General features: G+C 39.8%; 1 pseudogene; it reads right to left on the bottom strand.

Annotated features, from left to right (window-relative positions):
- Positions 1–11,876: 11,876 nt before the first annotated feature.
- On the bottom strand, positions 11,877–24,474 carry LOC125343104 (annotated as a pseudogene).
- Positions 24,475–27,427: the final 2,953 nt, after the last annotated feature.

Raw genomic sequence — 27,427 nt, 5'->3', positions numbered from 1 at the left:
GTTTTAAGCCAACATAGCTTGTAGATCAGAAAAGACTTCAGATGTCATTGTTAGTTAATACTTATACACCATACCATACAGTGCATGTGGATATATTATGCTTTATCCTCAGGCTGTCCTGTAAAACACAGAGGTTCCATAACATAGTGAATTGAACATATAATTCTGGCCTCAAATATTTGCAACTGTAGCTTTAAAAATATCTCAATATTCCAAAAAAGCAGTGTATTAAAAATATTGTTTATATTTTTACTTTTGACATTGATGTAATTAAATCTCTATTTCAGTTTTCAGGAGTAGCAAAAAAACCTCACATTTATTTCATTCAGCTCTATTGGTTTTTAATAGTTTTTTTTTTTATTACTTAACTCACTCCATGTCTCCTGTAGTCATCACCCTATGTGCATTTTTCCTCATTTGCTCTTTTTGTAAAAGGCCTGGTACTGTGGAATAATTTGGTGTGTGGCTTTTAAGGCCTTTTAAATGTATTTGTGGTAGAAGTGCAATGGAAAGCCACTAGAAAAGCAAAGCGTTTTTTGGCTAGCATATTCTCTCTCAGTCTCTCTCTGTCTCTCTGTCTCTCTGTCTCTCTGTCTCTCTGTCTCTCTCTCTCTCTCTCTCTCTCTCTCTCTCTCTCTCTCTCTCTCTCTCTCTCTGTGATGGCAGTGGGATTTGAACTCAAGGCTACACACTTGAACCAAACCTCCATATCTTTCTACTTTCTTTATTTTTCTTTTTTCTTTTTTTTTTTTTTTTTTTTTTGGCCAGTCCTGGGCCTTGGACTCAGGGCCTGAGCACTGTCCCTGGCTTCTTCCCGCTCAAGGCTAGCACTCTGCCACTTGAGCCACAGCGCCGCTTCTGGCCGTTTTCTGTATATGTGGTGCTGGGGAACCGAACCTATGGCCTCATGTATCCGAGGCAGGCACTCTTGCCACTAGGCTATATCCCCAGCCCATACTTTCTTTATTTTTCATATAAAATTTCACTACTTCTGCTTGCACTACAGTCATTACAGGCATACACCATCTCTTCTAGCTCATTCTTATTTCTTGATAGTGTATAGACAATGAATTGTAGCAGGGCAAGACTAGAAACAAGCACTGCTGATGCTGTTTCTAGTATTAGCTACTTCCCTAGATCCTGTGGCCTTCACTTAGTGATTTTACAATCCCTATGATAAGTTTAAAGATGGATACTGTGACTCATGCTTCAGGAAGCTGAGATCTGGAGGGTTGTGGTTTAAAGCCAGTCCATGGAGAAAAGCCTGGGAGACTCTGTCTCCAACCAGCAAAAACCTGGGCTGGCGTGACTCAAATGGAAGTACACCAGCTGTGAGTAAACACAGTGAGTGTGTGAGGCCTTGAGTTCAAATAATACCATCTCTCTCTCTCTCTACACCAACTTTCCACAATTTCAGTGTCTATCCTATATCTTCTTTTTTTAATTAATTAAATTTTGTTGACAAGGTGCTGTGCAAAAGGGGTACAGTTACATAATAGGGCAGTGAGTACATTTCTTGTGATATCTTACACCCTCGTTTTTCTTTCCCTTCCCTAGGTCAGGTAGGCATATATAAAATACAGTGTGCCAAAATCAAATACAGTAGCCACATGGCATAAGCCAAAGCAAATTCACCTAGAACTTTAAATATAATGTCAGCAATAGAATTTGCTTATCCTTGTCTTATATGATCATATATACATAGCTGTTGAGCTATTGTGATCCAGTAAGAGGTCTGTTTTAGACCTTTTTATATTTAGTAGTTGTTTGGGTTTAGATACATAATGTAAGGTCGCTGACCCAAACCTGTGGAAATACCATTTGATAAGAAGTTTTTGTTTCTCAGACCTCACCTCTACTGTCACAATACTTCTTACTCCTTACAAGGAAATAAAAGTCTAAAATGTATTACTTACTATCAGAGAGAGAGAGAGAGAGAGAGAGAGAGAGAGAGAGAGAGAGAGAGAGAGAGAGAGAGAGAGAGAGAGAGACTGAGAGAGAATATGCTAGCCAAAAAACGCTTTGCTTTTCTAGTGGCTTTCCATTGCACTTCTACCACAGATCCATTTAAAAGGCCTTAAAAGCCACACACCAAATTATTCCACAGTACCAGGCCTTTAAAAAAAGAGCAAATGAGGAAAAATGCACATAGAGTGATGACTACAGGAGACATGGACTGAGTTAAATAATAAGTAACATAGTAATATAGTAAGTTAAGTAATAAAACTCATTTGCTCTTAAAGGTGAATATTCCAACTTAATTTTTATATATCATGGGTGTGTGCCACACTTATTTACTTAAACTAACAATGAGAAAATGCAGTAATTGAGGATGTAATCTGACTTGGCATTTTCCTACTTTTCTTCATAATTTGCAATACAGGAATTTTATCTGAACCAGACTTGTGAATGCGGCATTCATTTACTGGTCATGAACAATTATCCTGCTTAAATATGGACCAGATACATAGTTTTTCAAAATCTGTGTTGCTTTTGATGACACAAGGAGGTTTTATGAGTCTAGTTCTGAGAGCCATTCACTAGTACACTTTCCATTTTCTATTTATTCTCTACATCACAATATTGATAAATATACTAAACATAAAAAATCAAATGCCAGGGAAGAACAAAACAATCAATTAATTATTTTGAAGGAATTCTTGGGAGAGAAGTTACTGATTTTCCAACTGGACTTTATTTTGTTTCTTTTTATTTTATTTTTTTAGTTTTCTTCTTTTTTTCAAATTTTTATTATCAAACTGATGTACAGAGAGGTTTTATTTTGTTTCTGACAGAGAATTTTTTATTGGTTCCTCAAGCAGTTTTTATTTGTGACATTTAATAGCACACTATAGAAAAGACTTTTATTTCAGTGTCAGGGTTAAGAAATATTTTGAATTTGTGAATCATGCCTTGAGACTTAAAATGACAATTGTTTTAATTTTCAGGATCTGACCTGATTAAGGATCCGAAGGAAATGCTGACTCCTGAAAATTCTGAGGGTAAGTATGACAATGTCCTAATGTGCAGGAGGAGATTGTACCAAATCTAGAGGCCTTTTAGGGTTAGGGGTAGGCATGAACATCACCATGAAGGGGCATCAGGAGATTTTGACTTAACACAACATTATTCTTTTATTCATGTACTGGAATTACTGCTACCATTTCCATATCTTTTTAAGGTAGTTCAGAACTGAAATGCCTGTCTCTGACTGCTTGTGGTAGTAATAGATTGATCCAAATTCATGCTAAACTGGGAGAAGTGAAGCCGTTTGTTACTATTTTTCAGTATTTTCACATACCTATGAAAGGGGCTGCATTTCCTAAATATACATTGTAAACTATGCTAGTTTATTTACACTTTGATATCTCCTTGAAAAAAATTATTTTAACTCTTGTGGCCCTAAAATTTCTCCATTCATTTGGATTGCTTTTAAAAATATGAAGAGGCATTTTGTTTAGTAAATCAGGACTGTGGATGAACATGAGGACCAATTGTTATCTTCTCTAAAATAACTATACAAATACTAAAGTGCCCATCAAAATATTTTTACTTCTCTATATTAGATATTAAAAATAGCCTCATTGCTTATATATATTTTACTTAAGTAATTCCAATTGTCATGTTCTTTTATCTCATATTTAAAATGCTATTGTATGTAAAATATCCAAATCTTGTTAAAAGGATTTCTTGGTTTCTACTTTTTCATTACTAAAATCATGTAAAATTATACTCTGTTTTGCCTATGTACTAAAACTTCCCCTCAAATCAGTACATTTAACCATTTCTGGGGTAGAAGGATGTTTTATATTTTCTTATGTATTTTACTGGAGTCTAGTGTTTCATGGTATCTTGAAAGTGTGTGAAAGTCTGCTTTGACATTCTGTCCAGGGGTTTGCTGCACATGAGCTGAAAGATCCACCTTATGGTTCTGGTTCATTCTCTTTGGAAAAAATAAAACAGTGTCCATCTTGTTCATGTACTTTAAACATTTTCTCAGAGAAGTTCTTCTCATTAACATCACCATCTGCTGTGTTTTCTTATAGGTGAAGGGACATCAAAGAAGTAATTGAATACAAATAGAACGAAGCCCTTTCCCAGCCATGTCACTGGGAAATTACTTACAATAAAACTTTACTGTTTCTGCATCAAATGTTATTAATAATGTTTTCCATCATACTTTTAATGAAATGATCATAAAACAACTGTTACTTATCACAGTGCATTAATATTGTACACTTCTGAACGAATATCAGTCTTTGGTCAGTCACTTTTCTTTGACAGGACAGGACTACATACCTAAAATTCTGAGATGAATTTATCCTAACTCTTCAGGGATGTGAACTCATTGTGATGAGTAACAAAGGTAGTGGCCAGTACAGGAGTGTGAAGGGTATAAGGTAGGACATGATCACTTTTCCAATTCCACCAAACCCCTTCTCTTCCACTTCCCCTGGAGGTATTTGAGAAAGGGCCATTACCTAACCTAGGGGCCCTGGGGGGCAGGGACAAGCAAGTGATGGGTGGGGCAGAGAGGCCTCCCATAGCACCTGGCCCTATGGGGTTTTGCCAAGTAGAGGACATATACTAGGTTCCTACCTGCCCCAAGTGAGGTCTGTTATGGACCCTTTTTGAGGTCAATAAATTACAGCAATAAATAGATGAAATAGGGGAAACAGGTTTATGTAGAAAGTTAAAGTGGGGAGACTAATGGTGGCATCATAGGAAGGGGATCCTGGGTAGTCAAAATTCCTACCACTGCCACCACTCGCATTTGGACTGTCCGACGGAAACTCTGGTCAAGTCTTCATTACAGGTAAAAGGCTTCTGGCCTTTTCTTGTTAATTATTTTAACTCTTGTGGCCCTAAAATTTCTCCATTAATTTGGATTGCTTTTAAGCATATGAAGAGGCATGGGGCATGTCATAGTCCCATGCTCAGTGAACAACTGGTCATGTATATTACAGAAGGTACTCATCAGCCAGTGTGCCTTCTCATGCTGCCTCAGAGTGACTGGGTCATTGTAGGTCTTCTCAGACTGGACACTTGAAATGATGGGGCTCTGCTTTGTAGGTGGTATGGGGTGGCAAGATCCTCAGTCTCCTCCTGAGCACCCCTGCTGCCTGACTCAGAGGCCCCCTCCTCCTGGATGAACAACTCATCCTCTGTGTGCTTCTCCACATGAGCATTGAGGTGCATCAGAGCCAGGAAAGCCAGCTCTCAGCCTCCTGAGTACTTAGGATTACAGGTATGAGCCACTAGCACCTGGTCATCTGTACAGTTTTGAATAGAAGAAAATACAGTGGAATTCCTTTCTCTGCCCATGGTAATAACTGCAATCCCCTTTCTTTGACAATGATGTTTACTGTTCTTTTTGAAGGTACAATTTCCCAGATTGAAGGAGATTTGTATGTATTCTGAATTGCATCAGATATAATATATCTGACAAATAACAGGATACATAGATTTAATGTATTTTTCGAATGCCTAAGTGATGAGAAGATATACACCAAAAAAGACTCCCTAATCAGGTAATAATGGAAGATTTGTGGTTTGAGACCAACTAGGGCAGAATTTAGGAAGCCTCTATTGTCCAAACCAGCCAGGCATGTTGGGTCTGTCCTGTTTCCCCAGCTGCTAAGGAGGGAAAGTTAGAGGGAATCACAGTTCAAGGCCACCCTGGGCAAAGTCAGTTCACAACTATCTAAAAATAGGACTAGAGCGTATCAGAAATGGTGCAAGCATAATAGGCTGAATTCAATCCCCATTAGGGGGAAGCCAAAAATGTAGGAGTTTTAGCTCAATATTTTGGAGGTAGAGTCTAAAGAATTTTTCTTTCTTGGCTGACTTTGAACCTCTATCCTTCAAATTCCAATTTCTTGAGTAGCTACAGACATGAACCACTAGCACCTGGCTCACAGTTATTTTGAAAGAACAGATCTGACAAATAGTCCCCTCAGTCATGGTATGTCTGGCTGGAAAGTTCATTAGGTCCTATCTTGAGAACCAGGAAAAAAGCACTGCTGGAGGGTTTTTTAAATTTTTTATTGTCGAACTGATGTACAGAGAGTTTACAGCTTCATACGCTAGGCATTGGATACATTTCTTGTAGTGTTTGTTACCTCCTTCCTCATTCCCCCCTCCCACCTTCCCCTTTCCCTTTCCCCCCATGAGTTGTTCAGTTGATTTACACCAAACAGTTTTGCAAGTATTGTTTTTGTAGTCATTTGTCTTTTTGCCCTGTTTCTCTAGATTTTGATATTCCCTTTCAGTTTCCTAGTTCTAATATCAGTATACACGGTTGCCAGTGTACTCAGATAAGATACAGTGATAGTACAGGTACAACCACAGGAAGGGGCTACAAGAGAATCATCAATAATAGAAGCTACGGTTTCACATGGCATGTTGAAAGTAATTACAACAGTGATATAACAGTCGAACTGCAGAGCTTCTGCAGGGCAAAGGACATAGCTCGCAAGATAAACAGAAAGCCCACAGATTGGGAAAAGATCTTTACCTGCCATACAACGGACAAAGGCTTCATATCTAAAATATATTCAGAACTAAAAAAATTCCTCCAAAACAAAACCGCAAAGAACCAATAGTCCCCTCAACAAGTGGGCTAACGACTTAAAAAGAGACTTCTCTGATGAGGAAATGAGAATGGCCAAGAGACATATGAAAAAGTGCTCTACATCACTGGTCATAAAAGAAGAGCAAATAAAAAAAAATTGAGATTCCACTTCACCCCAGTTAGAATGTCCTATATCAAGAAAACTAACAATAACAAATGTTGGAGGGGATGTGGCCAGAAGGGAACCCTACTTCATTGTTGGTGGGAATGTAAACTGGTTCAGCCACTCTGGAAAATGGTATGGAGATTCCTCAGAAGGGTAAACATAGAGCTCCCCTATGACCCAGCAGTCCCACTTTTGGGCATCTACCCGAAAGACCACAAACAGGAACACACTAAAGCTACCAGCAGAACAATGTCCATCGCAGCACAATTTGTCATAGCTAGAATATGGAACCAACCCAGATGCCCCTCAGTAGACGAATGGATCAGGAAAATGTGGTACATATACACAATGGAATTTTATGCCTCTGTCAGAAAGAATGACATTGCCCCATTCATAAGGAAATGGAAGGACTTGGAAAAAATTATACTAAGTGAAGTGAGCCAGACCCAAAGAAACATGGACTCTATGGTCTCCCTCATAGGGAATAATTAGCACAGTTTTAGGCTACGCACACTAGAGGATCACAAGAGCTCAGTAGCTATACCCTTATGAACACATAAGATGATGCTAAGTAAAATGAACAGCTGGAGGTTTGATTGAAGTTCCACAGCACCTGCCTAGCATTTTGGAGGCTAGATGTTCAAACTCTAGCATCAAAAAAGAACCAAACCTAGCAAAATACCCTTAAAAATGGGAATATGATCAAAGTAGTAGTGTCTCAACCTTGACTTTTCATTGTCTGCTGATATTTTCTCAATATCTCCATAAGGGGAAATCTGTCAAACTGAAATAGAAAAAATGTAATGTACATCCAGTCAGTCCTCTTCATGGTCTGAAGTAATGATTTCACTGACAGAGATAAGTAAAACAAACAAACAAACAAATACAAGATTTATTTGGAAAAATCTTTTTAAAACATAATTTTTGTTATTATTAAGGAATCATGTGAGTTAATTGATAATTTTGTATGTGTTGTGTGTGTCCATGTGTGCATGGGTGTGTGTTTGTGTGTGTGTGTATGTGCCCATGCTTTCCATTCTTGAGGCTTAAACTAGGGCCTAGGCACTGTCCTTGAGTGTTTTTGCTCGAGCCTAGCATTCTACTACTGGAACCACATCTTTGTTTCTGGCTTCTAAGGTGTTTAATTGAAAATAAAAATCTAATAGATTTTCTTGGGTAGCTCGGATTACTGGTGTGAGCTACAGGTACCTGGTGATAGTTTGTATATACTAAATCACATATATTGATGTGCCAGTTAGGCTTTTCATTTTTACATAGTTTTACTCATAGACATATAGGCAAAAAATAACCTATATTAAGAATGAAGTTTGAAGTAGTAAGATTATGTTTAAAATATAAGCAATTATCTTGATAAAAGGGTAAGCTATTTTTGGTAAATACCATCAAGAGTAAACATATCTTAAGGCAGCCTTGTTACACACATAGAGCTATGTTTTAGTTTGTATTAATATATGAAAAATTGATCTTAGAACACATTTCAATTCAATTTTAAAGTATAGTCAACTCAATCACTTACCAATGTTTTGTGCCACTACTGAGACTTGCATTCAGGGCACTAGGTTCTCTCTTGGCTTGTTTTGTTTTGTTCTGTGCTGAAGGCTGATACTTGATCCCTTGATCAACAGTTCTACTTCTGCTTTTTATGGGTTAATTGAAGATATGATTCTTATGGACCTATCTTCTTATAAACATAGGATACTTTTGTTCAGGCTTGCTTTAAACTCTGATACTCAGATCTCAGCCTTCACAGTAGGAAGGACCAGAGTCACGAGCCAGCAGCACTTGGTTCCCATATAAACTATTTTAAAAAACAAGAACAGAAAGATCCCAATGCCAGTATAGTCACATTCTGGAAGAGGTTTTTTCCTGGCTCATAGTAGCCACTTTATTGTTGTAATCTCATTGCAGAGAAACCAAGCCATCTAGTGTCCTTTCTTTATTGTTACTGTAGGGGTGATGTATAGAGGGGTTACAGTAATACAAGTTAGGTGATGAGAGCATTTCTTTTTTTAAAATGTCACACCTTTGTTCTCTTCCAGTTTTTTCTCTCCACATGAGTTGTATAGCTCATTTTCAACATAATATCCAATGAGTACTATTGCTACATTTGTTCACCCTTTGTCCCTAGATTTCTGTGCCTTCCCTTACATTCTCAAAGACATGTAAACAAACAGGTCAAAAAGAAAAGAAAACAGAACAGCAAAAAAACCCCTCTTATTTCCTGGAAGTTTATTTTGATAAATATTATTTTGTACAATCAGATGCATACAGGCATTATGCTTTTCTGTTCCTCTCCTAAGAGTATTCTCCTTTGGTCTCACTCTGTGAGAATGCCTAGAGACCTTTATTATGTCCCAGAGTATTTTAGATCTAGCATCTGCATATGAGAGAAAACATGTACCCTTTGTCTCTCTGAGATTGGCTCACTTACAGTGATTAGATTTAGTATTAGATTTAATATGCTATTTCCATGCAAATGACATATTCTTCTTCTTAAAGGTTGTTTTAAATTCCTTTGTGTATAGGTACCACAATTTTGGATCCACTCATCTATTATAGGGCATCTGGAATGTTTACACAACTTGGCTATTTTGAATAAAGAAACAATGAACATGAATGTGCAAATGTCTTTATGGTGTCTTGGCTTGCCTTTCATAACCTAATAACCTTTCAAAGGCCCTTTTTCCAAATAACACCAAATAGAAGGCTATGGCTTCTGTACGAGAGATAATTATACAATATTACATTCCATTCAACTTTAAAAATTCATGTGCTTTTCACATGCAAAATACATTCATTCTGTCACTTTAGTCCCCAAAGTTTTAACTATTGTCCAGCCTTAACTGGAAAGTCAGTGCTAAATATCATCTAAATTAGATATGGGTAAAACTGAGGTACAATTCATCCTCGGTACAACAAAATCTCATTACATCTGTGAACCTGTGAAACTAGGTAAGTTAAATACTTCCAAAATACAGTGGTAGAACTGGTCTGGAGAAATGCACTCACCTCAAAATGGAAAAATAGTAAAAAAGGGATGATGGGTCACCAGGAAGTCCAAATCATAACAAAGAAAATTCTTAGATCTTAAGACTTGAAAATGAGCCTTGAGATCTAAGCATTCCGTATTCAGTAGTCTTGCTACCAAGGCTTTAGGTAGAGATCATCTTGCCTGTGGAAACTGAGATGATGGCTTTGATAGTTTTTCAGTCACTTTGGGCATCATTTTTCTTTTCTTTTCTGGAAGAGTAGCACACATTCACAGCTGAACAGTTCCATCATGTCATCCTGTCAGTAGCCTTTCTTCATTTCATCCCATCCCTTTAAATTTAAACTAGCAGTGTTTCTGCTCACATAATCCATATGTGCTTTAAGTGTTAATCCAGTCACATACTTGATATTCTCTTCACAATATGCTTTTTCATGTTTCCAAGAGAGGGCACCTTTCTAAATTGTGCGTCTAATGATCCTCTTTGTCACCTTCATGTCTTTTTTTCTCATTTTAATCTAAAAAGGAAGAACCAAGCTATTTCTTCATTTTCCTTCAAAATCTGCTTACATCCAATTTAATCACCTACAAGACCTGACTTGTATAAAACACTAGCATACCATTTAGCCAAGATGTTTCCATTCTGTAGCAAGGATTACCTTTTGTCTAGTTTCCAATAACATGGTCATCATTTCCATCAGAGACAGAATTACCCTTAATTGGCTCAATTTCTAGTATGAATACTCATTACCCAATTATAAGGAATTTGTTATAACAGCATCCTAATTCTCAATACAAACATCTTAGTTTTGGTTGCTGTAACAGAATAACATAGATAGGACTATTTAAATAATGATGCTCTCACAGTTGTAGAGGTTACAAGTGGAGGATCAGGCTGTCAGTTTGTTAAGGTTCTGGTGAGGGCTTTCTCCTGGCTAACAGATGGCTGCCTTTGTGCTGTCTCTTACTAGGTTACTCATTTCATTAGACTAATTCTCATGTCTTAATTCTTCCTCAAAAGCTCCATCTCCAAATAAGATCACATTGGGATTTTGGAGTCTAATGTATGGCCTTTGCAAGACATAAACATTTAGTGCATAGCATTTATGTACATTTCTACTTTTACACTAACCTGGGAAAAAGAAAGCTACAATCTACAGAAACAGAAAAGGAAAAGTCAGATTTAGAAAAGGTAAGAATATAGCATTATCAAGAAATTGTGTAAATTATTTTTTACCCCAGTCCTGCTGCTTGAACTGTGGGCCTGGGTACTGTTCCTGAGCTTTTGCTCAAGACTAGTGCTCTACCACTTAAGCCACAGCACAATACCTGGATCCTTCTGAGTAGTTTATTGGAGGTAAGAGTCTCACAGACTTTCCTGCCTCAGCTGACTTTCTACCATGATCCTCAGATCTCAGGCCTCCTGAGTAGCTAGGATTAGAGGTATGAGCCACCGTCACCCAGAAAACTTTCTTTTTTAAAAAATACTTTTCTCCTTAACTTAAAAATTCAAATCATTCTATATAATGTACTTATAATAAAATTGGAAATACTTTTCCTATCCACTGTAAGTTTACTCAATCTTTAGTCAATCTCCTGCTCCAGAAAGTTCCATTTCTTGTCACAGATTTCAGGCAGTCTCTCTACTTGATTTTAATGTTTTGTTATTTAAAGTGAAGTAATGGATTTATAAATTATTACCTTTAAAAGGAAATTTTGTTTCTTCAGTAAGATTTATCTATTGTTTTACTTTATAAGTTTTTCTGAAGTCAAGTCCTAAAAGTTAATCAAAACAACCTACATCCCAATAGCAGGATCTTGGTGATTTTTTTCTTTTTTTTTTGTCGGTTGTGGGGCTTGAACTCTGGGCCTGAGTGGTGTCTCTTCAGCTCAAGGCTAGTGCTCTACCACTTGAGCCACAGCACAACTTCCAGTTTTCTGGTGATTAATTGGAGATGAGAGTCTCACGGACTTTACTGCCTGGGATGGCTTTGAACCTTGATCGTCAGATCTCGGCCTCCTAAGTAGCTAGTATTATAGGCATGAGCCACCAGCACCCGGCTGATCTTGATGATCTTTAAGTAATAGATTAATTATTTCCAAACACAAAGGAGAGCCTTTTTTTATCAGGTATTCTTAAAACGAAGCAAATTATAAAGTATTTGATAGGCTTCTACCTGTGTGTAAGATCCATGGAAACAAAAATTATAAAGTAGTCTCGTGAGAGAAATGATTTCATAAGTATCCTGGGTTTGGAAAATTCCAATCTCTGCAGCTATGTTCACAACTAATGAAAATAGAATTCCTATACAAAGTGTCATCCATCCAAAGACAAACAGTAGAGCAGTGCTTCCAGTACTGCCACACAGCAAGGTTACTCAATTTGGGAATAAATACCATGTTCCAAGAACACTCATCAACCCAGAACGGAATGGAACACTATACTGACTACATATTTCTTGACATAAATGAGAAATTTGACATTCTCAGCCCCGGTACAGCTTATCATTTCATGTCATCTTCCTCCACTAAAATATCTGAAGTTAGTATTTGTTCAATTGTTGCTGATTTCATTTTGGCATGTAAACTTGTGAAATGAATAACAAATGCAGTGAAAAGCATTATTGCACCTGAAAGAGCTTCTTTAGTTGATAATGGCATCAGAAAGAGGATAATTTAATTGACATGTATGTATAAGGATGGACACAATAGCCTAATTTGAGTGGAGGGCCTCTGAGAACAGTATGTGAGAAGCATTTAAGAAGGAAGTTCTGTGTGTAATCATTCAGGAGTGCTTCTCATTCAGGATTATTCTGAAAGTCGCATCATTCTTCTTAATCAGCAGGAGCTGGAGTCACTCACAGGCAGAATAGACAAGAAAGTAACCTGGGCACTGCATTTTTACTGGTAATCTGGTTTTGGTATTCCTGCCAGGAGGCTGGCTGCACCTAAAGGAGTAAGCAGAGGAGCTGCCTTGGTTCCCCCAAGAGCTAACCACAACTGCCCTTTGCATAGCCTGTGTGAACTTTTTACAAGTTTTAACTTTTATATATTGTTAGACTTCTTTATGTCCTGTATAATATTTTTATTATTTTTCAGTAATTTTTAAAATTTATATTTCAAAATTATTTTATGTAACTTTGAATTTATACATTTCAAATAAAGTGCAATATTTTTATATCCAGGAAGAAAGTCCACCTTAAACTATTTTTGTAATATAATAATAAACACATTCATTTATATACCTATTTACTGTAAAATAGTTGAATTTGGAATAAAGCAGACTTGTTTGAATATTCAAATTATAAGACCCCCTGTTTTGGATTCTCTAGCATGTTTATTTTAGTTTTTTCTTATTTATTTATTTTTTTCCTTTACTGTCAAAGGAAGTACAGAGGAGTTACAGTTTCATATGTAAGGCAGTGAGTACATTCTTTTGTTCAACTTGTTACCTCCTCCCTCATTTCCCCCTTCCCCCTCCCCCTTCCCCTCTCCCCACTATGAGATATACAGTTGGTTTACACCAAATGGTATTGTAAGTATTGCTTTTGGAATAGTTTGTCTTTTTATTCCTTGTCTCTCGATTTTGATATTCCCTCTCCGTTCCCTAGTCCTAATACACGTATATACAGGGGTACTCAGATGGGATTCAGTGATAGAGAGGAAGGGAATATGAGAGAAACAAAAAAAAAGGTATGGTTTCACATGGCATGTTGAAAATAATTACAACAATGATATAACACGTGTTTCCATAATGTGGCGTTCATTTCACTTAGCATCATCTTATGTGTTCATAGGGGCATAGCTATTGGGCTATTGTGATCTTCTGCTATGTCTAGCCTAAACTTTTACTAATTATTCCCTATGAGGGAAATCTCATGAAGTTTCCCTCATCAGAGTCCACGTATCTTTGGGTCTGGCTCACTTCACTTCACTTAGTATGATTTTTCCAAGTCCTTCCATTGCCTTATGAATGGGGCAATGTCATTATTTCTAAAAGAGCCATAGAATTCCAATGTGTATATGTACCACATTTTCCTGATCCAGTCATCTACTGAGGAGCATCTGGGTCAGTTCCATATTTTAGCAATGACAAATTGTGCTGTGATGAACAGTGCAGTGCTGGTCCCTTTAGTGTGGTCTTGCTTGTAATCTTTTGGGTAGATGCCCCAAAGTGGGGCTACTGAAGACCCCCACTTCTTAAGTTCAAAATAGCCTCCTCTTTTTGTTTGGCTTGTGTAAAAATAATTTTTGAAGGTCTGTATTTTTAGATCTGACTGAAATAAGATAACCATCTTTAAGAGTGATAATAGCTTTACATATAAAAAAACAACAGAATATCCTGAGTTATGGATATACAGGTACTTATACACATATGTGTACAATACATTTTTATTAGACATATCAAGAATGCATAAAAATCGAGCTAAAAATAAAAATAGACCTTTATAATTATTCAGGATTTCCAGAAACAAATGAAATTTGTACAGTGTTTGATAGATCAAAGTACTGAAAAACTATTTGTAACCAAGTATATTTAGAGTGTACTCTCAGATACACCATTTAGCTCTAAGTTGATTTTTTATTTTGGGGAGTGTTAATAAGGTAATGTACACTTCATGTCTGTTGTCTTAGCACCATCATGACAAATTTGGCCAATATTATAATAGTAATAGTTTTATATATTTAAAATAACAGTATCCCAAGTTGTTTGTACATAAGCATCTACACACATATATGTACAGTATGTTTTAGATTAGGCATGTCAAAGATGTATAATACTTGAACTAAAACTGGGCTCTAAACTAAAATAGCGACTCAAGCCTACAATACTATCTGCTCAGGAGGCTGGGATCTGAGGACTGCAGTTCAAGAGTCCAGATTTTGGCCACTGCCCCTGATCTTCTTTGTGCTCAAGGCTACCACTTTACCACTTGAGCCACAGTGCTACTTCTGGGTTTTTCTGTTTAGTGTATGCTAGCCAAGCACTTTACCACTAAGCCACATACCTAGTCTCAATAATTTTTTAAAGTATCTTTCCTAGTGCTACTTAGGAGGAGATAAATTGTTTCAAATTTTCCTTGTTATGGAAATTTTTTATTAGTTCCTCCCTTAGAAAGGAAAGCTTTGGGGCTGAGAATATGGCCTAGTGGCAAGAGTGCTTGATTCGTACACATGAAGCTCTGGGTTCGATTCCTCACCACCACAAATATAGAAAATGGCCAGAAGTGGCACTGTGGCTCAAGTGGTATAGTGCTAGCCTTGAGCAAAAAGAAGCCAGGGATAGTGTCAGGCCCTGAGTCCAAGCCCCAGGACTGGCAAAAAATAAAAAAAAAAATTTAAAAAAAGAAAGGAAAGGTTTGCTGGATACAATTTAGTATTCTTGATTGGTAGTTGTTTGCCTTTAAGACATGACAGAAGTCATTCCAGACTTTTCTTGCTTTCATGTCTGAGAAATCCGGACTTATTCTGACCAGATTTCCTTTATAAGTAATCAATCTTTTCTCTCTGACAGCTCTAAGGGTCCTTTCCATGGTCTCTATTGAGCCTGTGAGAATTACAATGGTTCAGTGAGATGTTCTTTTCTGGTCTGGTCTGGTTGGAATTCTAAAGGACTCTTATATCTGAATGGGCCTCTCAGTTTGGATGCTTGGGAAGTTCTGTGCTAGGACTGAATATCTATTCCTGAAGAGTGGACAATGTCCTAACCTGCATGATAGGAATGCCAGAAGGAAGGATGGAGATAAAGGATTGGAGTAACACTCCAAAAGTTGATAGATAGATAGATAGATAGATAGATAGATAGATAGATAGATAGATAGATAGATAGACAGACATCAATATCTATCTATAGCTATCCCGTCCTTGGGCATAAATTCACCGCCTGGTTGCTTTATTTGAGCCTTCTTGTGTTCAAGGATAGCCCTTTGCATTTGAATAACAGTGCCACTTTTGGCTTTCTCTGAGAAGCATATTGGAGATAAGATTCTCAAAGACTTTCCTGCCTGGCCTGGCTTCGGATCTTGATCCTAGGATCTCAGCCTCCTTAGTAGCTACGATTTCAGGCATGAGATCCAGGCATGAGGCAACATTTCAAAAATCTTTTTGTCTCAGTGAGTGTTTTTAGACACATCTTTCTTGACCAGCAACCGGCATCTGTTTCGTGAACATCCTGCAAATGGGAGAAAGGTTAATTAGGAGCAGAGAAAGATGCTGTGCACATTCATTTTCAGTCTTAGGATATCTACAAGAATCCATTCTGAGTGCAGGCAGGAAAAGAGCTTTAAGGCCCATGGGTTCTTGGCTCAGTGGGCGTGGCCATTTCTAGTGATTATGCATGCCCAGCCTTAGTGTGTTCCATACTGGGAATGTTTCATATTGCGCATGTGCAGGCTCTGTGCCCTGCCCAGCGCATGTGTGTTCCCTACTATGCATGCACTTGAGTGAGCCTTGGAGTATGCCGTTGTGCACTGGGAGGAGGTGCATGAGCTCATTCTGTGTCCTCCTTAACTTTGTTCTAAAAGTTCAGTAAGGCCTCAGAGCACTTCTGGCTGCAGTTTAAGTAATGTGACAGAGTGTGTGTTTGTGGGGGAGGGACAGGGACAGAGGGCCTCCGTTGGATCTGGCGTGTGATACATGTCCTCATAGATGAAGGAGCCTCGAGGTCACTGTGGCATGGGCCTTTGTCGTGGTGACACGGCCTGGACAAACTGAGGTGGCCATGGGGGATGGGCAGCCCGAGAGGGCCAGGCAAGAAGATGAGGTGGGAGCGAGTCTCGGAGCCACAGGGATGAGCTGGGACCTGGTGAGCACCACTGGGGACCGGGTGGACGGCGAGGGTCCACTGCTGTGTGAAGCAACTTGTGCCCTCTGCTGTGAGCAGTAATGAAAGATGGAGGCAATAGCAGCTGCTTGGGGGGAGGGGGGCTGAGGGCAGAAGGATCCGGTTTTGACGCCATGCTGTGGTGAGGTGGTTGTGAGGGAGGGGAGGAGGAGTAGAGTGAGAGATGAGCCTTTGGGGATATATAGGAGATGCAAATTGAATATCGGCGTATGGGAGGCCTCTGATGGCCACAGGACAAAGGTCCAAGGCTTCCTTGAACATGAAGGTGGACATGAGCTGGCAGGTGCTGAGGAAAATGCTTGGCGACCTGGACAGGGTAGGATGTGTTCACCACTTCTTCAGGGCCCAGGTGCAGGGAGGGGTCCCACTGCTCTGTGAATCAGCTCCTGTGAGACATGAGTAGTAATTAAAGAAGAACGCTGGGGTTCAGAATGGAAGGATCAAATTTCAGGCTACAGTGTTGTAAGATGGTGGCAGGGAGAAAAAAAAAAGAGTATTGAGAAAGAGACGACTCTAGCCCTCACAGTCTACAAAGAGGTTTGCAGGTGTTGGCCACAAGATAGACTGTGGAGCTTCGCTGCACATGGGCAAGCTATGAGAAAAGTGCCTGTCAATCTTTATTCTGAGTGATCTTTTCAGCAAAAGTCAGCATGCATGGGGGAATGGGTTCCCACTACTCTGTGGGAACTTCTCCCCTATTTGGTAAGTAGTGAAAGAAGATATATGTGAGAGATAAAGCCAAGAGAGAGTGCAAGACACTGAGTTAAAGCCCAATGCCAGCACAAAAAAGAGGAAAAAAATCCAAAATATCTCATTTATTTATTGGGTGGGAGTGGCTGATTCCTGTAATCTTAGACACCCAGGAGGTTGTGATCTGAGGATTGATGTTTCAAGCCAGCTGCCATAGAGACATTCATGAGACTCTATTAACCAGCAATTTTACTAGCAAAATTCTAAGAGTGAAGAAATAGCTCAAGTTGCAAAGCTCCTGCCATCTTCAAAATGGCAAGAGCTTAAGACCCTGAGTTCAAGCCCCATTACCATCTCAAAATTAAGAGATTTAGAGCTGAGACTCAAGCCTATATAGCAGTTCCCTGACAGTGGAAATTAGGAAGGGTTCAAGGAGGAGTTCAGGGTGATAACAAGGTCAAATCTCAGGTTTCTTAAAGTCAAAACTCAGGTTTCTTTGTTTGAAAACCTAGACACGTAAACCACAATAAGAACTGGGGATGGTTGGGAGTAGACTGAGCAGAATGTGCTGAGTTGGACCTGAGGAAAGTCCATTTAGATACAGAAGGGTGGGTCCAACTGAAGGACACTTCGTATGGATTATGTCTGTGAGAATGGATCTGAGCAGGAACGGAATCAGGACATAGGAGTTGTGGGGACCATGAAAACAGAAACCTGGGGTGGAAATGGCAAATAAAGCCTGTACAAGGCCTGCCCAAGGCCAAGACATCCCAGAGCTAAGACAGGAACAATCCAGTCCTGACCCTGTCGCTACAACTCAATACTGGCAGCCTTGCCACAGTGCATGGTTCACTGCACTGGCCTCCAAGCCCTGAGAAAATCAGGAAGCTGTGTCTTCTTATTATGTTTTATTTTGTTTTGTTTGTTGTGCTCTAGAGCACTAGAGGTAGTGTCCTACTGAGGCCAGGTCTGTAGTAGGGGAAGCTGGGATGTTAGGGTAACCACATTGACCTACTGAGGCCAGGTCTGTAGTAGGAGAAGCTGGGATGTTAGGGTAACCACATTGATTAGGCTGAAGAAAACAAGAGGTACAGAAATAGAAGTCAATTGTCTGACTGGGTTGGCCAGGGCTGTGCAGCCAGCAGCTGCCTTGCTTCAACATTCCATTTTATCAGAATCTCAGTGTCACTCTCTCCCTCCCTTCTTCCTTCCTTTCCTGCCTGTTCCTTCCTGCCTCTCTCTCCCTCCCTCCCTTACTCCATTATTATTATCCAGGCTCCCTCTACACAGTGGTGGCAATCATGGTCCATGGGTACTGAACTGATTCATTGTGCATTCTCTCTTCTAACTCATCTCCCTAAGTAATGACTCTGTGCTCTGTTCTTAGAATGCAATAATGAGGTAGGCAGCTCCTCCCAGCCCCAGAGAGCAAATGAAGTGGCGAAGGCAATGGGGAAAGTGACTAATAGGTTCCCCAACAAGTAAATAAATTGTCATGTGTAGAATGGATGATGTGAAGAAAACCAGAGTGCCTCAAATTCATAGAAAGGGAAACTGAGGTTCATCCAAGGGAATAAATTTGCTTGTGGTACCCCAACAAGAGACAGATAGTTAGTAATCAACTCCTTAACAGATCCCAGTTCTTTCCTCTGTTTCCCCTGCTAGGGCCAACAGAAAAGAGCAATAGGAGAGAACTTCAGTGTGTGGGAGTAGGTTTCTCTATCAGAAGCTGAAGGAGTAGAGCTTGGGAAACAAAGGAGAGACTATATTCAGAAGAGCCAAATGGGAAGAACACTGAGAATCACAAGAGAACGACAGAATAGCTGAAACCTGTGGGGGAACAGCCAAGTGAAGGAAAGCTAGGAAAGAGTTTTCAGCTCCAGCATTCACCACAAGGTAAGCCTTGGAGCCTCCTTGACAGACTGGTTTACATAAAAACGATCATATGGATATATGTTGATTTATCTATGTGTGTGCATATATATGTATATATATATATATATCCTTATGTATATGATAGTGTACATTGGCACCAACAAAGTATAAGTCGGTTGCTTCTTCCCTATCTCCTTAGAAGCATTGGTTGTTATGTTCTTTTTTTTTTTTTTTTGGCCAGTCCTGGGCCTTGGACTCAGGGCCTGAGCACTGTCCCTGGCTTCTTCCCACTCAAGGCTAGCACTCTGCCACTTGAGCCACAGCGCCGCTTCTGGCCGTTTTCTGTATATGTGGTGCTGGGGAATCGAACCTAGGGCCTCGTGTATCCGAGGCAGGCACTCTTGCCACTAGGCTATATCCCCAGCCCGGTTGTTATGTTCTTGATGATGAGTATTGTAACTAGAGTTAAATGAAATCTCATTACTGGGTGTTTTTTTCCATTCAAGCCAATGCTCTACATTAACCATTTTGGTGGTTAATTGAAGATAAAAGTCTCCTAGATTTTCTTGTTTAGGCTAACTTTGCCACTGGTTACACATCTCCAACTCATGAGTATCTAAGATTAGTGGATTAATTCTGCTGTGACTTGCTTTTTTTATGGGCTGGGGTGTTGCATATTTTTATGTATATGTCTATGTATATGTGTGTCTATATGTGTGTACATATATGTGTATGTGTATACACAAGCAAATAGATATGTGAATGTCTACACACACGTGTGTGTGTGTGTGTGTGTGTAAAACATTTTCCACTGTGGAAATGTCTGAGAGTATTTGAAGGGAAGAGGAAAAAATGAATCTTAGGAGGTCAACAATACCTAATTTACCTTTGTTAATGTGTTACAAAAACAAGTGAAGTTGGCATAGTCAAAATTCTGTCAGTAGAGCCTACTTCTTTTTTATCTTCTTTTTGGTGAGTGAATTTTGCTATGTAGCAGAGTCTGGGCCTTGAACTCATGAGCTACTGAATGGTGGCACTACAGGCATCTGTGACCACAGCTAACAGAGCCTGTTGCTTTATATCATCTTATTTCATGCAAATTGAGATTTGCTGTGAACATATTATACATTTATATTGTAAACATTTATAAAAGAATTTGGAAAATACTCATTGATGGTTAAAAATATATGCTATGTAATAAAGTGTAATCCTATTTGTATCTATGTCAGATAGTCTAATATATAGAAACACTACAGTGTGCATTCCAAACGGATATCATGTCTTCCCGTGACATTTTCACAGGCTCTAGATTTGTTAAGCTCTTCCTGCTTTGTATCACCTAAGCATTTACTCTTGCTATTTAGCAGCACCAGTGACAGTTGACTGGCTTGATGGCAGGATTATAAAACAAAAATTCATCAACTTAAGAAATAAAACAACCAATATAAAACAGGAAGCAATGATACCTGTTCTATCAGTACAATAAAATAAAATTCTACAGGATAGCATGATAGGAAATATAATACACCATGAATGATGTGCATGATGAATGTGTGGTGAGAAAGAACAGATGCCAAGATTTCCTCGATATCAAAGCTGCCCTCAGAAACCTTTGTTAACCTCTCAACGTCTGTAGTTCAAAATGCTTGCATCTGTCATACTAGATAGTAAACACAACACTGAAATCATGTCTTTCATTAATACTATTTAGATCCCAGCACCTTATGTACTATGAGGCACCATGAAAGGGAGGGGAAACAATTGAACACATTATATTTTCACACACAGGAAATAGGATCTGATGAAGGGAAAGTTCATTGTGGTGGGAGAAAGCACTTGGCTATAACCTCTAAGAAGTTCACTTTTCTAGTAATTTTCAGGCAATGTTAGAGACACCTTCCTTCTGTTTCCTTTTACTTATCTGCTATGCCTTAATACATGATGCATTCACCTATTTCTTGCACTCATCAACTCCTTCTTCCCAACCCTTTAGCCTGTACTACAGGTGCTGCTTTATCTCTCTTGGGCCAGTATGTTCCCTGTGAGTTGGTGGTGGCTGTCATTGACATGGTCCATTCCTATATTGCTGGATTCCTGGAAATAGGAGCATAGTCAATAATATATTTATGTGTATATATAGTCAAAATAACTCCTAAAATACTTTCAAAAGAGCACTGTATTCTTATCTTTCTTGTATGGCTGAGTCTATAGTATTTGTTTTTTATTTTTGTTAATAGAACAAAATTGTTGGTAAGTTGTTTTTCCTCCTAGATTCTCCTCTGAAAAATGTTACTTGCAGAGTTTGTGTAGTTATTTTCATTTACACTGGATGGATGTGAGAAGTTTGTTTTTAAGAGAGAAGCACCCATTCAGGAAGCAACAGAATGTAGTCCTCCTAGATCAAAGTGTCATTAATGAGACTCAGTGATCACTTTTTTCTAGCATGTGATACTCCCATCAGTCTATCTGTCCTATTTCAACATTTTCACATGAGAAAACCTTTTGAGGAAAGATGCTTACACTTGAACACTTTGTGACAAAATGGTGAAGGGTAATTTACTTTTCATTTGAGAATGTTTTTGTGCTCATACTGGGGCTTGAGCTCAGGGTCTATGCACTGCCCTTTAGTATTTTCACTCCAGGCATGTCGGGCTCACTCTCCACATCCCCCCCTTTTTCCCCGGGGAGTCACCAAGCCCCAAATTGTGAGGGACAGTCGGCTCTGCTTCCCCGGCCAGCAGGAGAGGCGAAGCGTATCCCTACTGGGCTAAGCTGAGCTGAGATAGGATGCTGAGACCCCCGGTCCCATTCCCTCTCACATACAACAGCAGACACCAGACACAAAGATCTTGGGGAACTGGTCTGATGGACTGCCAGCCTCAAAAGATTTTACTCAAGGGAGGGGTTTATATAACAGTAATGGCAGGCAGGAAGAGGAGGGACTAACTGGGTATTAACGATTGGCTAGTGAACTGTCCATCACGGTGATGTCACGGAACTTCCTCTATGGGCGGAGACCACAGCCCCCCAAGGACCGGGTCTCTGGGGTCTCCGGTGCCATTACACGTGGCTGAGATGGAAGGTGGGGCTGGTTTGCTTCTCTTCCAGCAGAACCCGGAAAATTGGAGTGGCTAGCTTTCACACTGCCCCAGGGCGGGAGGGAAGGCAGCGTCTCAGGACCGCCCTCTCCCCCTCAATGCCCAGCTGAATCTCCAATATCTGCCCCTTTTTTTTTTTTTTTCAAAATTGGTTTTTTTTTTTTCTCAAATTTTTATTATCAAACTGAAGTACAGAGAGGTTACAGTATCATACTTTGGGCATTGGATACATTTCTTGTACTGTTTGTTGCCTTGTCCCTCATGCCCCCCTCCCTCCCCCCTTTCCCTCCCCCCCCAGGTGTTCAGTTCACTTACGCCAAACAGTTTTGCAAGTATTGCTTTTGTAGTTATTTCTCTTTTTTTACCCTGTGTCTCTCGAATATGGTATTCCCTTTGAATTTCCTACTTCCAATACCAGTAAGCACGGTTTCCAATATACTCAGATAAGATTACAGAGATAGTGTAGGTACAAACATAGGAAGGTGATACAAAACATCATCAATAATAGAAACTACACATACACATAGGACGTTGAAAGTAGTTACAACTGTGATATATCACTTGTTTCCATAACATGGAGTTCATTTCACTTAGCATCATCTTATGTGTTTCTAAGGGTATAGCTATTGGGCCTTGTGATGCTCTGCTATGACTTGCCTAAACCTGTACTAATTATTCCCAATAAGGGAGACCATAGAGTCCATGTTTCTTTGGGTCTGGCTCACTTTACTTAGTATAATTTTTTTCAACTCCTTCCATTTCCTTACAAATGGAACAATGTCATTCTTTCTGATAGAGGCATAAAATTCCATTGTGTAAATGTACCACATTTTCCTGATCCATTCATCTATGGAGGGGCATCTGGGTTGGTTCCAGCTTCTCGCTATGACAAATTGTGCTGCGATGAACATTGTTGTGCTGGTGGCATTACTGTGATTTTGTTTGTGGGCTTTTGGATAGATACCCAACAGTGGTATCTGCCCCTTTTTTGTTTTTTTAAATTAGCAGGGGATGCTGTAAACATATGGCATATGTAGGCATGAGGCAAATACTGACATAAGACATATATGGGGCCCCTTCCACAAAAGAGATGAGGAGGCCATCCATTTGGCTCAGTCCAGAGAAGTTGGAGTCCCAATCCATTTCTGCTTCTCTACCACTTGAGTTACAATCCTCAGACTTCTTTCTGAATAACTAGGATTAGAGGGGTGAGCCACCAGAGCCTCGATACTTGAAGATGTTTTAACAATAAATTACATTGGTGTTCTAATATACATGCTTCTAATTATATCAAATATATGTCTGTTTGTTGTGTCGTACAGTCATAAAAATCACTTTAATGAGCATGAAAAGAAAAGGGTTTAGATGATGAAGTCTTGTTTCATGTCTAGATTTGCCATCAAAAGGTATTAGGAAACATTGCCTGAGAACTTACTTTGCATTAGGCAGCACGGATAGGTTAAGGAGAAGTCTGGCTAATCCTAAGGCACAGGTCTCAATGTTAAAGGGTTTGGAGACTACTGAAAAACAGCCTGGGGTTAAAAAAAGGCCACCAGTTACAAGGTACAAACAAGACAAAATCAGCTTAAAAAAATCTCTATCAAAGCCCGAGGGCTGGCTGTAGAGGCTTTTGTTGATATATGATACACCAACCCTGAAGGGCTAGAAAAACATAACTGTGTGGTACTTCAGAGATGAGTCAGTAAAAAAAAAATATGTATCTGAGGGTTTGGATGACTGAGGGTTTGGGTGAGTAGCTTCTGATTCATTCCTGATCACTGATGCACTGTGCAAGATGCAGGCCCAGCCTCTGATCACCTCAGTATCCTCTCCTGTCCAGTGGACATAATTACACTCCCAGTATGCCAAGAATACTCACGACCAAGGAGAGATGAGGCCTTCAGAGAGCAGATTTGAACTATAAGGAGTAGTGGATAAGAAACATTGGGAAAGGACTGACTTGGACCAACTGAGGCACAGCTAAGAGATGTCTTGTGAAAAGTGCTCAGGGAAGCTGAGCAGGGGGTATTGAAACCATGGGCCCAGCAAGTGGCAAGTTGTCTTTATAGTGCATTGGTCTAGCCACTGCTGTCACCAACCCCTTCTAGTAGGTCCTGGTCTCTGCTCACAGAGAGGATCAAAGGGAGCTCAGTGAGCTTGTATACCATTAGTTTCTGTGACCTTAATGTCATGAATCATCATCTCAGCAGCCACCATGTTAGCAGTTGTCTAATATATCCAGCAGTGACACTCATGATCTGAGAGGATTTTGAGTATAGGAAATTGTGTCTTATCACTAATTTTTATTCAGTTCTAATAAATGTGTTTATAGTGTTACAAAATTCCACTAATATGAACTTAAATTTGCAGAAGTGAGCATTCTGGCAAACCACAATATGTTTGTATAGAGTAACATGTATATTGCAATAATTTCTTATGTGATAACACAGTTAAACTCTACAAACAAATATCAACTGAAAAGGCACAAATAAATGATTTCATATTTGAATTGTGGTCATCTATGAGATGGAATAATATGACCTTCCCAGAGAGGAGACCATTAAATAATTTGTTATTTTGAAAGCCAGATTATACGAGTTTTCCATCCTAGTCTCCCAGACATAAGGGTAAGGCCTATCTTAATAGTTTTAATCATTCACAGAAATCAATGAAATGGTCCTCACAATGCAGAATTAAGTATAGTTCACCAGGATACCAATTCTAGTAGCATTTACCAAAACTTAATAATATTACACTATGCTTAACAAATGCTTAACCTCTGCAGGGGCAGAGGTTCCTCAGGGAGGTATCCCTTTCTCTTCTGATCTGTCTTAGGAGTACAAGCATTACTTGATGCTTTAATTGGAAATGGGCAAAAAGCAATCGGCATAGGAAAATAGTAGTAAAGGTTATACATTTCAGAGGAAGATAACAAAAACAAATAATTCCATCTAAAATTAAATCCAATGTCAGAGAATTAAAAGAGAAGGTAGGCACCAGCCACCATATTGCATTCATATTGTTTAGGTAGGTCCAAGATTTTAATATACACTAATGTAATCAAAGAAATATGAAAGCAATAAGGAGTAAATATCTTTATTCCACAGCAGTGAGCAAAGTCCTAGCTTAAATGACAGGAAAGCCAGAAGGGAAGACGGAAAAAATGAATTGGAGTGACACTCAAAAAGTAACACTTTAAAAAATATTTTTGTCTCGGTGCGTGTTTTCGGACACATCCCTTCATAGAGGAAAGCTTGGCCGCTTTTCTGAACTTCCCACCCTTGGGAGAAAGTTTGGGTGGAAGCAAAGTGTTGTGTACGTTCATTTCCAGTCTTAGGTGATCTTGAAGTGTCCATTGTGCATGCAGACAGGAAAACAACTTTAAGGCCCATGGGTACTTGACTCAGTGGGCATGACTATTTCTAGTGACTATGCTGAGTTATGAATATGTCTAGTTTAGGTCATGTTTCACATTGCGCATGTGCAGGCACTGAGCCCAGCCCAATCTGCATGTGTTCCTTACTGCGCATGTGCTTCAGGTTGGCGCTTGCGGCAGTGTACCCGGTGGTGTCGTGTGCGCTTGAGCTACGTTCTCCTTAACTTTGACCTCAAAGTTCAGGTAAGGCCTCAGAGCAGTCTTGGCTGCACTTTAAGTGTGACTGAGTGTGGAGGGGGCCAGAAGGCTCCGGTTGGGTCTGGCGAGTGAGCCATAGCACTGTAGTATAGACCTTTGGCGTGGTGCCGCGGCCTGGATTTAGTGAGGTGCCTGAGGGGGATGGGCAGCACGAGAGGGGTGGGCAAAAGGGTGAGGTGGGAGGGAGTCCCTGAGCTAAGGGGAACTGCTGGGATCTGGTTAGAGCTACTAAGGACCGGGTGGAGGCCAGCGGTGCACACACTTAATACTAACAACTTAGGGGGCTGAGAGAGGAAAGATCCGGTTTTGAGGCCATGCTGTGGTGAGGTGGCTGCGAGGGAGGGGAGAAGTAGAGTGAGAGATAAGCCTTTGGGGTGTGTAGAAGGCGTTCATTGAATCTCGGGGCAGAGGCGTCTCTGATGGCCACGGGACAGGGACCCACATTTTCATTGACCATAGTGTGGGTGGGCAGGCAGGCAGGTGGTGAGGAAAATGCTTGGTAACCTGGACGCGGAGGGATCTGTTCAGCATCTTGTCAGTGCCAGAGTAGAGAGAAGGGTCCCACTGTTTTCTGTATCAACTACTGTGGGCAGTGAGTAGTAATAAAGAATGGTTGCCTGCTCGACTCCAGAGTGGCCTCAAAAGGCATATTGGAAAGAGGAGCATTTCACCGTCAATAATCCCATGAGTGGGGTGTAGGTATTGGCCGCCTGCCAGACTGTGGAGACAACCCTGAGCATGTGCGTGGGAGATGGTATGTGCCATGAGGAAAGTGCTGTTAATCTTGATGCTGAGAGATCTGATCAGCAGGAAGTCATAGCAGAAGGAGGGTGAAAAGGAGTCCCACTGCTCTGTGAATAAACTTTGACCCTGTGTGGTGAGGTGTGACCAAAAGATAATGTCAGTGGTTCATGAATGTTGTAGGTGCTTTGGTGGCAGAGAGTGGAAGAATCATGTTATGAGGCCACTGGAGTCTAATGGCTGCTATGTGGAGGAGGAGAAAAGATTAAGATGAAAAAGGGCAGTGTTTAAGATGGTACTAGAGGCCCTCAGTGAGCCCCAGAGTATGGTGCCTGTGTTGGATACAGGCTAGATGGTGGAATTTTCCATAGGTATTAATGGGGAGGGAAGGGCAGGGAGTGGGGGAAGTGCCTGGCAATCTTAATTAACTCTGCAGGAGATCCCTTCAGCAGGAAGTTAGAGCAGGAGGAGGGCAGATAGATGGTTACACTGCTCTGTAAATAAGTTTTTCTCCACTGCCTTAGTAGTACTAAGATTGGCACAATGATGGCTCAAGCCTGTAATAGTAGCAACTTGGGAGGTCAAGAGATAAAGGATCCTGTTTCTGTGTGACTTTCTACTTAACCCTAAAAGTATGAAATTGTGAAGAAATATAACATGCATTTGGATTGGTTGTGCAATATTGTTATTGTCTACTCTTGCACATTCTAAAAATGAAAGTTAAGGTTTTTATGGTTTAGTCTGACAAGAGTACTGTTCTTATTTTAATAGAAAATTATTATAGTATGTATTCAA

This window comes from Perognathus longimembris, chromosome 28, assembly GCF_023159225.1.
Source record: "Perognathus longimembris pacificus isolate PPM17 chromosome 28, ASM2315922v1, whole genome shotgun sequence".
In the NCBI taxonomy this organism is placed as follows: Eukaryota; Metazoa; Chordata; class Mammalia; order Rodentia; family Heteromyidae; genus Perognathus; species Perognathus longimembris.
Note: the sequence above shows the minus strand (reverse complement) of the source record. Positions and strands in the feature narration are given on the sequence as shown.